The sequence below is a fragment of the Callorhinus ursinus genome, unplaced genomic scaffold, assembly GCF_003265705.2.
Source record: "Callorhinus ursinus isolate GAN/ISIS: 27379988/994484 unplaced genomic scaffold, GSC_fseal_2.0 scaffold3, whole genome shotgun sequence".
Lineage (NCBI taxonomy): Eukaryota > Metazoa > Chordata > Mammalia > Carnivora > Otariidae > Callorhinus > Callorhinus ursinus.
In genome coordinates, this window is record NW_027397065.1 from 52,620,039 (window position 1) to 52,630,203 (window position 10,165).

Below are 10,165 nucleotides of genomic sequence, written 5' to 3' on the forward strand. Positions count from 1 at the left end.
ACCTCCTGAAAGCCTTATCCAGAACTTACCTCGCTACCCCTACCTTAGGGCAAGGCTGGAAAAAGTTGTTTTGCTTCAGGGCACATTGATGCCCCCAACAAGATTTGGTTTCTATTGTTAAGGAAGAAGTGATAATGGGTAAGAAGTAGGCCATTATCAGTTTCTATCATGCAGCATTCCTGGCAATCTGTCTTAAATAATAATCCTTAACTCAATAATAATTACTAATATTTGTATAGTGTCTTAGGTTACCAAAACCAAACCTTCCAGTGGTCATGGCCTCTTGGGGTCCTGGCTTAAATTATGAGAAGAGAGACCGTTTTATCTGGAAGGATATTAGGAAATCTTTATTTGACACGATACCCAATGATGACCCATCTAAAATAGATGCAGAGTGAGAAGCCTTCTCAAAGATTTTAATAAGTTGAAACATTATACTGATTTCCCCAGGCGCCTTCCAGTAAGTTCACCTGCAATTATTCTGAAGCAGAAGGGACAGAATGTGAGGTTCCAGTGCTTTCTGTGCAGGAGCCCTGTCCAATCTCGTCCAGTTGGATTTATGTTCAGCAGTGTGTGTGTGTGTGTGTGTGTGTGTTTTGATGATTTTATTTATTTATTTGAGAGAGAGAGCACAAGCAGGGGGAGTGGGAGAAGAAGAAGGAGGCTCCCCGTTGAGCAGGGAGCCCAACTTGGGACTCAGGTCACGACCTGAGCCCAAGGCAGATGCATAACTGACTGAGCCACCCAGGCGCCCCCAGCAGTGTGTTTTTAAGGTGAGTTCCTACTGTGTTAGGTGTGAGTTCCTAATGTGTTAGATATCAGTCAGAATGCATCCCAATGGGATGCAGGAGGCCATAGCAAGATTCTAATCAGGGCAAGAGCAACAAGAAAACAGATACTCGTTGTACAACTATCTGGCCATTGACCATTTTCAAAATTGTTCTACCTTAGGGAGATAATGTCAGCAGACAGTATAAGGAAGAGATGGGTAGAAAGAGACTGGACAATTTCCTTCGTTCAGTGTAAGGCAAAAACCCAGCAGATCGCAGGTTAGCAGATGCTCCATCAGCCTTAGTTCTGGGTGCCCTTTGTGGTTCTGAGGCTAGGAAGTTTAGGAACTGTGGGGGAGATCATCTCACGCAGGCATCTCTTCTCGACTCATTTCTGCGCTATCATCCTGAAAGAATGAGAGAAACTGAGGCAGAAGTAGTGAGATCTTTTTCATATCAAGAAGTAGAGAACATTTATTTGGCCATCTTTTGGGGACTAACCATTTAGTATTTGTAGGTTAGACCTTACCTAGAAGCTATTTCTATCAGCAAAGTGCAGCTTCCTTCTATCACCCACTCTCTTGCTGGTCCTGCCCTTTTCAGAGATCAGGAAGCAGAACTAACACACGCTTTGATTCACTTCTGGTGTCTATTGACTAGGTTGAAGGTCAAGTATATGGAGATGTCATTTTTCCAATGAGGTTTCTTTGTCGTTGTTTTCTGCTAATGCTGACTTAGAGCGGCCACTGATGGAAAGTTCAGAAGCAGTGTCGTTGGGGAGAGCATATGGAACTTAAATCTCATTTCTTCCCTGGGACATATACTGTTAATTAAAAGCGGGTTCTAAAGATTGCATCCCCTGTGTGCATGGTCACATTGCAAAGTACTGAGAAATCCACTGAAAATATTTTAGTTTCATGTTGGTCATTCTGTGTTTGAGTTAAGGTCGTAAACCATTTGTTATATGCCACATTTAACATAGGTGATAAATCCGCTCCTTAAAATCCTTCAGTGCACTGCCAACTCTTCGAAGAAGTTCCGAACTCCTTAGCATAGCCTCTAAGATCTTTTGTGATCCGGTCTCTGGCCATCCACACTTTCAGCCTCACATTTTACCACCTTCTAATATACATCTTATAATCTCGCCATATCAAGCAAATAATAATAAAAGCTCACTTGGGGGGACCAGCATCTATACTAAACATTTAACATAAACTCCATTTAGTTCCAAGTAGGAATTCCTGGAAATGGAATTCCTGACTCAATTAAGATCTGTGGGAGCATATTCCCCTCTAGATCTTGTATATGTTGTTCATCTGTCTTGACTGGAAAATTTAATCTATTTATATTTAACATAATTACTAATTGGTATGGACTTGGTGCCATTTTGTTAATTGTATTTTGTTTTGGTTGTTTTGTAATACTTTGTTCCTTCTTTTGGTCTCTTTGTTTTTGTGATTTCATGATTATCTCTACTGGCATGCTCAGATTCCTCTCATTATCTTTTGTGTAAGGTTTTTGCTTTGTAGTTACCATGAAGCTTACATAAAACATCTTAGAATTATAAGGGTCTATTTTAAGCTGATAAAACAACAACTTATGTTTGAATGCATTCTAAAGTTCTACATATTTACTTATACCACTCCCCATGTTTTAAGTTTTTGATGTCACAGTTTACATTGTTTTATTTTGTACATCCATTAACACATTGTATTTTGTTATTTTTACTACTTTTGTCTTTTAACCTTCATAGCAGATTATAAGTGATTTGTCCACCATCATTACAATATTATTTCTAATTAAAAAAAAAATTGGTGATTGCTGTTCCATTCTTTTCAAATTTCCTGAGACCATCGTGTGCCTTTAATCTCAGTTTCTACCAATTTCCCTTCGTTGGATTTCTGGTTGCTCTTCCTGGGCTGCAGAGACGTCCTTTGTACTGCCTGGGGTCTGCACTCAACCCGATCGCCAGCTCATCTTCATCCTCCCAGCTGCAGCGATCACCACGGAGCCTCCTGAAACTGCTGGGACTTGCATTTCACTCTGCAGACTGACACCTTTCCTTTGGGACCCAGGGAGCTCCAGCACTGTCCACCTGCCCAGTCTTGGTCAGCTGGTACGGGGCAACACTGCTCACCAGAATGCAAAATCAATGGCCTAAAGGAAATTAACAGCAGAGGAAACCACACACCTTGATGAACAACTTTTGGGCAGCCCATTCTTGAGTCCTCGATGGCAGACAGCAAATATGTGTGTGTACAGAGCATACTGTAATGATTCATTACATGTGATGTACTATAATGCATATGTGACAGATTTGAATAATAATATCTCCAAGACATAAACCATTATAACAAAGCAGCATCTTTAAATAGGCATAGCTGTACCTCCATTGACTCATTTAGTTCTCAAAAAATCCTTTAGTTTAAATAAATTAAATGAAATGCCATTGTTGGATGTGGAAACTGAGGCTTAGGGTAGCTTCAGTGATTTGTTTAAGGCAGTAAACATCAGAACAACTCAACCGTTATACCAAGGGTAGCAAACTAACAGCTCTCAGCTTGAAATCAAGCACATATTTTGGGAGGGGTGGGGGGAGAAGGGGGCACAAGAGATTTTATTATTATCATTTTAAGGCGTGTGAATTCACTAAGAATTAATTTCATACACATGTCTCCCCCTTTCCCACAACAGAAGTCTGGATTTCTGTTGGAAAATTAGAAGGCACAGGAACACCAGGTCCCACCTGGAGTCAGTCACCGGAGCTGTGGAGGGCCAGCCCCTTTGAGTGCAGCGTGCTGTCCTCAGTTTACCCACCAGTGTGCACTAATCCCTCTTGTCTTTCCCAGGACTCAGTCCACTCCACTCATTCATATTGCCTGCTGGCTCCTGTGGCCATTCGAGATTAGGACCATTGAAAAATACACACTCTTTCCTTATAGTTCCTCAAAGCATTGTACCTTGCCTTCTCCCTCCTTTGTGTTGCTCACTTGTCTATCAGGTTCACTCAACCAATACAATCCATTCCTACCTCTCTATCACTCCCTCTACGCAACACTTTCCACCCGTGCCAACTCTGAGCCTGCTCCACAAGCACCCTGGGCACCCCTCTCTCTTAATACTTGCTGCTGTCTTCTGTGCTTATCCTTTCCATGTGTTGTTCACACAAGCCCTCTGAGAGCCAGGAGAAAGTCTTTCTTTTTGAATCTTGAGGCCCAGCTTGCTCTTGCTCAGAAAGAAGTCGAATAAGTGGATAGATGGATAGATGGATGGTTGTATGGATGGATGGATGGATGAATTGTTGACTTGAACTCAGGAGGAAACCACTCTTGACTCCCCTTCCAGAGGAGAGCAAGTGAATATTAAAAGTCATCTGTAGTGACCCAGCCCTTGGCTTTTGATCGGAGCATAGTGTGCACTTGAACTTGTTGGTCTGCTCGGCAATTGCTTCTAAGCCAAAGATGTCCAGGAGGAAAGAATAAAGTATTTTTCTCTTCCCCAAGGCACTCAGAGCAGTAAATAATATTAAACCACAGAAACAGCTGAATGTTCATTTAGTTTTTAAGAATTAAAAAGAGCAAGTCTCTAGCATGTTAGTCATTATAGTTGAGTGCTGAATTTAGCATTGAACTTCTAGTAGAGAAGATAATTCTAGCCCACTTAAGAAAAACATTTATTAAACAAGATGTTATGCTAGCCAATCAGTTTTTTAAAAATGCCTCTTTATCTGATCACTTTACTGAAATAATTTGCTTGACACTTGTTTTAACTAGCCATTCCACCATTGGCAAATAATGAGATTTTACATATACTTTCCCCATAGCTAGACTTCTTCTCCTCCTTTGTAGCTTATTGCAATTGTATAATTTCTTAACCCATCACTAATTATGAAGCTCCATGCCAACCTTGTTCTGGTCCTTTGTAAACGAATTATCAAAGTAATACCTTCCTACCGTTAAACAAATGAAATGGAGGGCTCAGAATAAACAAGTATTCCTTGTCCCTCTTCTCAATTTCTCTCTCTAGTAACAATCATTTCAGGCTATTTTTAGCTACCTCCTATTTTATTTTTTTTATTATTTTTTAAAGATTTTATTTATTTATTTGAGAGAGAGAATGAGAGATAGAGAGCACGAGGGGGAAGAGGGTCAGAGGGAGAAGCAGACTCCCTGCTGAGCAGGGAGCCCGACGTGGGACTCGATCCCGGGACTCCAGGATCATGACCTGAACCGAAGGCAGTCACTCAACCAACTGAGCCACCCAGGCACCCTAGCTACCTCCTATTTTAATTAACTTAATATCTCTAAGTGTTATGTTTTTACTGCTTTTCTTTATGTATTAATTTTAGATATTATGTACTTGACTCCTTGTTATAGAAGATGGTGATTCAACTCTCTTATCCCGCCCCTGCTTCTACTTTATCCCTCATCCTCTCCACATGCACAGTGTACACCACTCCTTTAAAAATAAAACGCATGCCCAGTCTTCACTGCTTCTGCATGCCATAGCCCCCCAAAGCTCCCTGATCTCTATCCCTGCCTCCCTGCATTCCAGCCTCAACGCAGCAACCAGAGGGCTCCTTCTGAAATGCAAGGAAGATCTTGTCACTTCTCTGCTCCCAAACTTGCAAAGGTTCCTCACTGTAAAGTAAAAGCCCAAGTCTTTATAATGTCCTTCAAGGCCCTGCATGATCTGGTCTCGTACTACTCTCTCCTTTGCCTGCATCTTTCCAGCCATGTTGATCTTCTTGCTCTTCATCAAACACCTCAGCAGACTCTTACCCAAGGACTCTACAAGGGCTGTTGCATGAGAATGAAACACTCTTCTCCTACACTTTCACCCTCTTCTCAATCTGTCTCTCCTGCCCCTCCACAGCATCATTAGGTCCCCTCATTCTGTTAAACCTTTCAGTTTTTCAAGAGCATGTATCACCTCCTAACATACTGAAGGTACTTATTTATTGTGTTCCAGTTCATTGTCTGTACCCCTACTCCTGCAGGAGGGTGAGCGCCACGAAAGCAGGAATCTTCATCTTGTTTGCTCATGTATGGTACACACACCTAAAAGAGTGCCTAGCACGTAGTGGCTGCTCAAAGAATTGGATAAGGAAATGAATCAATTTGATGATTTCATGGGACACACCGTGGGGCCAGGCATAGTGTCGTGGTAAGACCACCTCTTTTCCTGCAAGAGTTTATAACTGTCCTTTCTCTCCCTCATGCCATCTGCTATCCATACATCCTTCTTTCCAAATGTTCCATAACACCAGGGTTTTGTTTTTAAGGAGAATGAGTGCTGTTTCTCTAATAAGTTTAATTGTGGCTTTTAGAAAAAGATTTTTTTTATCATGCTAAGAGCACTCTTACACTATCTTTTCAACAACATTATTAACATATAATTCACAGATTATATAATTCAACCCTTTAAAGTGTACAATTTGATGGTGTTATGTTCAAAATTCCAGTGTCAAAGATACTCAGGGATAAAGTCTTCAGAGAGGTTATTAGGTTCAAATGAGGTCAGTAAGGTGGGGTGCTAATCCCATAGGGCTACAGTGCTTGTAAAAAGGGAAAGAGAGATGCACACGGGGATGACCGTATGAGAACAAAGCATCAGGAAGGAGGCCATCTGCAAGTCAAGGAGAGAGGCTTCTGAGAAACCAACCCTGCCAGCACCTTGATTGTGGACTCACGGCCTTCAGACCAAGAGATAATAGATTTCTGTTAAGTCACTGGATCTGTGGGGTTTGGCTATGGCTGCCCCAGCAAACAAATACAGATGGCTTTTAATATATTCACAACTATGTGTAACCATCATCACAGTTAATTTTAGAACAATTTCATCACCTCAAAAAGAAACCCCATACCTTTTAGCTATCACCACCTCCTTTCTTCCCATGTGCCCCAGCTCTCGGCAACCGTTAGTCTACTTTCTGTCTCTATCGATTTGCCTATTCTGGAAATTTCATATAAAAGATACCCTATAATATATGGTCTTTTGAGATTGACTGACTTAGCATGTTTTTAAGTTTCATCCATGTTGTAACATGTACTAGTATTCCATTCTTTTTAAATAGCCTAATAATACTCTTTGTGTGGATATACTGCTTTTTGTTTATCCATTTACTAGTTGGTGGATATTTGAGTTGTTTCCAGCTTTTGGCTATTATGAGTAATGCTACTATAAACTTTTGCATATAAGCTTTTGTGTAGCTATGTGTTTGCATTCTCTTGGGTATAGACCTAGAAGTAGAATGGCTGGTAAGGTAACTCATAAGATAACTCTATGATTAGTTGTTGGAAAAACTGGCCTACTGCTTCTCAAAGTGGCTGCACCATTTCACATTCCCACCAGCAATGGAAGGGTTCCAATTTCATCACATCCCCACCAACCCTTGTTATCTGACTTTTTGATTGGACATTTAGTAGGGTGAAGTGGAATCTCCGTGTGGTTTTGATTTGCAATTCGCTAGTGACTCATGCTGTCAAGTGTCTTTTCATGTGCTTGTTGGCCATTTGTGTATCTTCCTTAAGGAAAGGTCTGTTCAAGTCCTTTGCCCATTTTTAAATTGGGTTATTTCTCTTATTATTATCGAGTGAGCAGACTTCTTTATATATTCTAGATATAAGTTCTTAATCAGATACATGATTTGCAAATATTTTCTCCCATTCTGTGGGTTGTCTTCACTTTTTTGATAGTGTCCTTGGCAGCACAAAATTTTTGATTTTGATCAAGTCCAATTTACCTATTTTTTCTTTTGTGGCCTGTGATTTTAGTGTCATATCTAAAAATCTATTTCTAAATCTGAGTTCATAGAGATTTACTTCTTTGTTTTCTTTAAGACTTTGATAGTTTTAGCTCTTAGATTTAGTCCTTTCATCCACTTTGAGTTAAATCTTCTGTACGGTGTGACGTAAGGGTCCAACTTCATTCTTTTGCATGTGGCTATTCAGTTGTCCCAGCACCATGTGTTAAAAAAGTGTCAAACCGCTGTATTGTACACTTGAAACTAATGTAACATTGTGTGTCAACAGTACTCAAATAAAAACAGAAAACCAAAACCAAACAAACAAAAGGACTATTCTTTCCTGCATCGAATGGTCCTGGCAAACCTGCCCCAAATCAACTGACCACAGACACATGAGTTTATTTCTAGATTTCAATTTTTTTAAAAAAAAGATTTTATGTACTTATTTGAGAGAGAGAGAGAGAGAGAGAGAGTGCCGCACTGGAGCAGGGGTGAGGGGAGGGGGCAGAGGGAGAGGGTAAAGTAGACTCCATGCTGAACAGAGAACAGGACCTGGGACTCTGGGGCTCTCTCCCTGGCCCAGGACCCTGGGATCATGACCTGAGCCGAAGGCAGACGCTTAACCGAATGAGCCACCCGGGTGACCAAAGCTTTCAATTTTTCCCACTGATTTATATGTCAGTGCTCTCCTTATGTCAGTACTGTACTGTCTTGATTAACATTGCTTTGTAAGAAGTTTTAAAATCAGGAAATGTGAGTCCTCCTACTTTGTTCTTCTTTTTCAATATAATTGTGAATATTCTAGGTCCACTGCAACTCCATATAAATTTTATAATCGGCTTGCCAATTTCCACAAAGAAGGTAGGTGGGATTCTGACAGGGATTGTGCTGCACTGGTAGATAAATTGGAGAGTATTGTCATCTTAAAGTATTGTCTTCTGATAATGAACATGAGATGCCATTCATTTAAAACTTTAAAAACTTATTTCAATATTGTTTTAGAGTTTCTAGTTATAAGTGTGCATGTGTTTTATTCAATTTATTCCTAAGTATTTAGTTTTTTTCAATGCTATTTTAAATAAAATTTTTTCTGAATTTTATTTTTGGATTGTTCGTTGCAAGTATACAGAAATACCATCGACTCTGTTCATTTTTTTTCTTCATTCTTTTTTCTCTCTATTCTTTGGACTGTATAACTCTATATACCTCTCATCAGTCTACTATTGAACTTCCCTAGTGAATTTTTCATTTCCATTATTGTACTTACAACTCCAAAATTTCCATTTGGTTTTTTTTTTTTAAAGATTTTGTTTATTCATTTGCGAGGGAGACAGAGAAAGAACAAGCGGGGGCGGGGGGAGAGGGAGAAGCAGGCTCCCTGCTGAGCAAGAAGCCCGATGCGGGACTTGATCCCAGGAACCTGGGATCATGACCTGAGCTGAAGGCAGATGCTTAACCATCTGAGCCACCCAGGTGCCCCCATTTGGTTCTTTTTTAAATCATTGCTATCTTCTTACTAATATTCTCTAGTTGATTCGCATCATACCTTCCTTTACTTCTTTGATCATGATTTTCTTTAGCTCTTTGAACATTTTTGTGATGACTACTTTGAAGGCTCAGTCTGTTAAATCTGACATTTGATTGCTCTCATAGTTTAATTTGCCTATTTTTCCCCCCAGTATATGTGTCATATTTTCATCTTTCTGTTTATGTCTTTGCAGTTCTGTTGGAAACTGGCTATTTTAGATAATATATTGTAGCAACTAAGTAAAACCCTCCCCACTTGCTTTTCATTGCTATTTGCTTAGCCACTGACTGGATTATTTTAGTAAAGCTTATCTCCCTGCTGTGTAGTGTTAAGCTTCTGGTATTGCTCAGAGAGGGTGTAGCCTTGTGTTTGTCTGCAGGCATCTTGGGCTGATAGAGATTTTGGCAGGGAGGTCTTGGATTCTCTTTTCCTGTCCACACCCAACTGTTAAACTCCATTAACTGCAGGCTGATTATTCTATTGTTTTACAAAAACGCCCTGGGGCATAAATTGCTCCATAAACTAAACCATCCAATTCAGGCTCCTTTGAAGGGACAGTTGGTGAGGTCAGTGTTTGTTCTGACTGCAAATGTCTCCATCCAATTGTGCCTTTCCCTGGGTCTGCTGGACAAACTAGCCAGCCTACAAGTCCAGTGAATCTACCAATATCCTCCCAACTGCCTTCAACCAGCACCTCCACTGTTCTTGAGTATCCTTAGGCTTGAACTTTACCCGTCTATTCCAAGGAAGTCAGTTCCTTTGGGAAGAGATTAGGATCTATCTACTTTATGGCCTGCTTCTCACCCTCCAAGCAACATCTCAGAGGGCTGTGGAGCTACGGGTGGGAATATTGAACCATTTATTTCTCAGTGACATTTCCACTTGAGGAGTTGAGCTCTGGGTGATAGTGGCCTCCATCTTCTTCACTGGCCTCTCCTAAAGGAAGCATCACCTTATGAGCCAGGACAAGGGCTAATGGAGCTCCAGAATTCTCAGAGGCAGGACACTCCAGGCGGAGTCTTCAACCCACCAGTGGAGGCTGGGTGGAGGGAAGGGGCCCTCACTTCTCACTGGCACTTGCTTGGAACTTAGCCTCACCAACAGGTAGCGGGGAGCAGC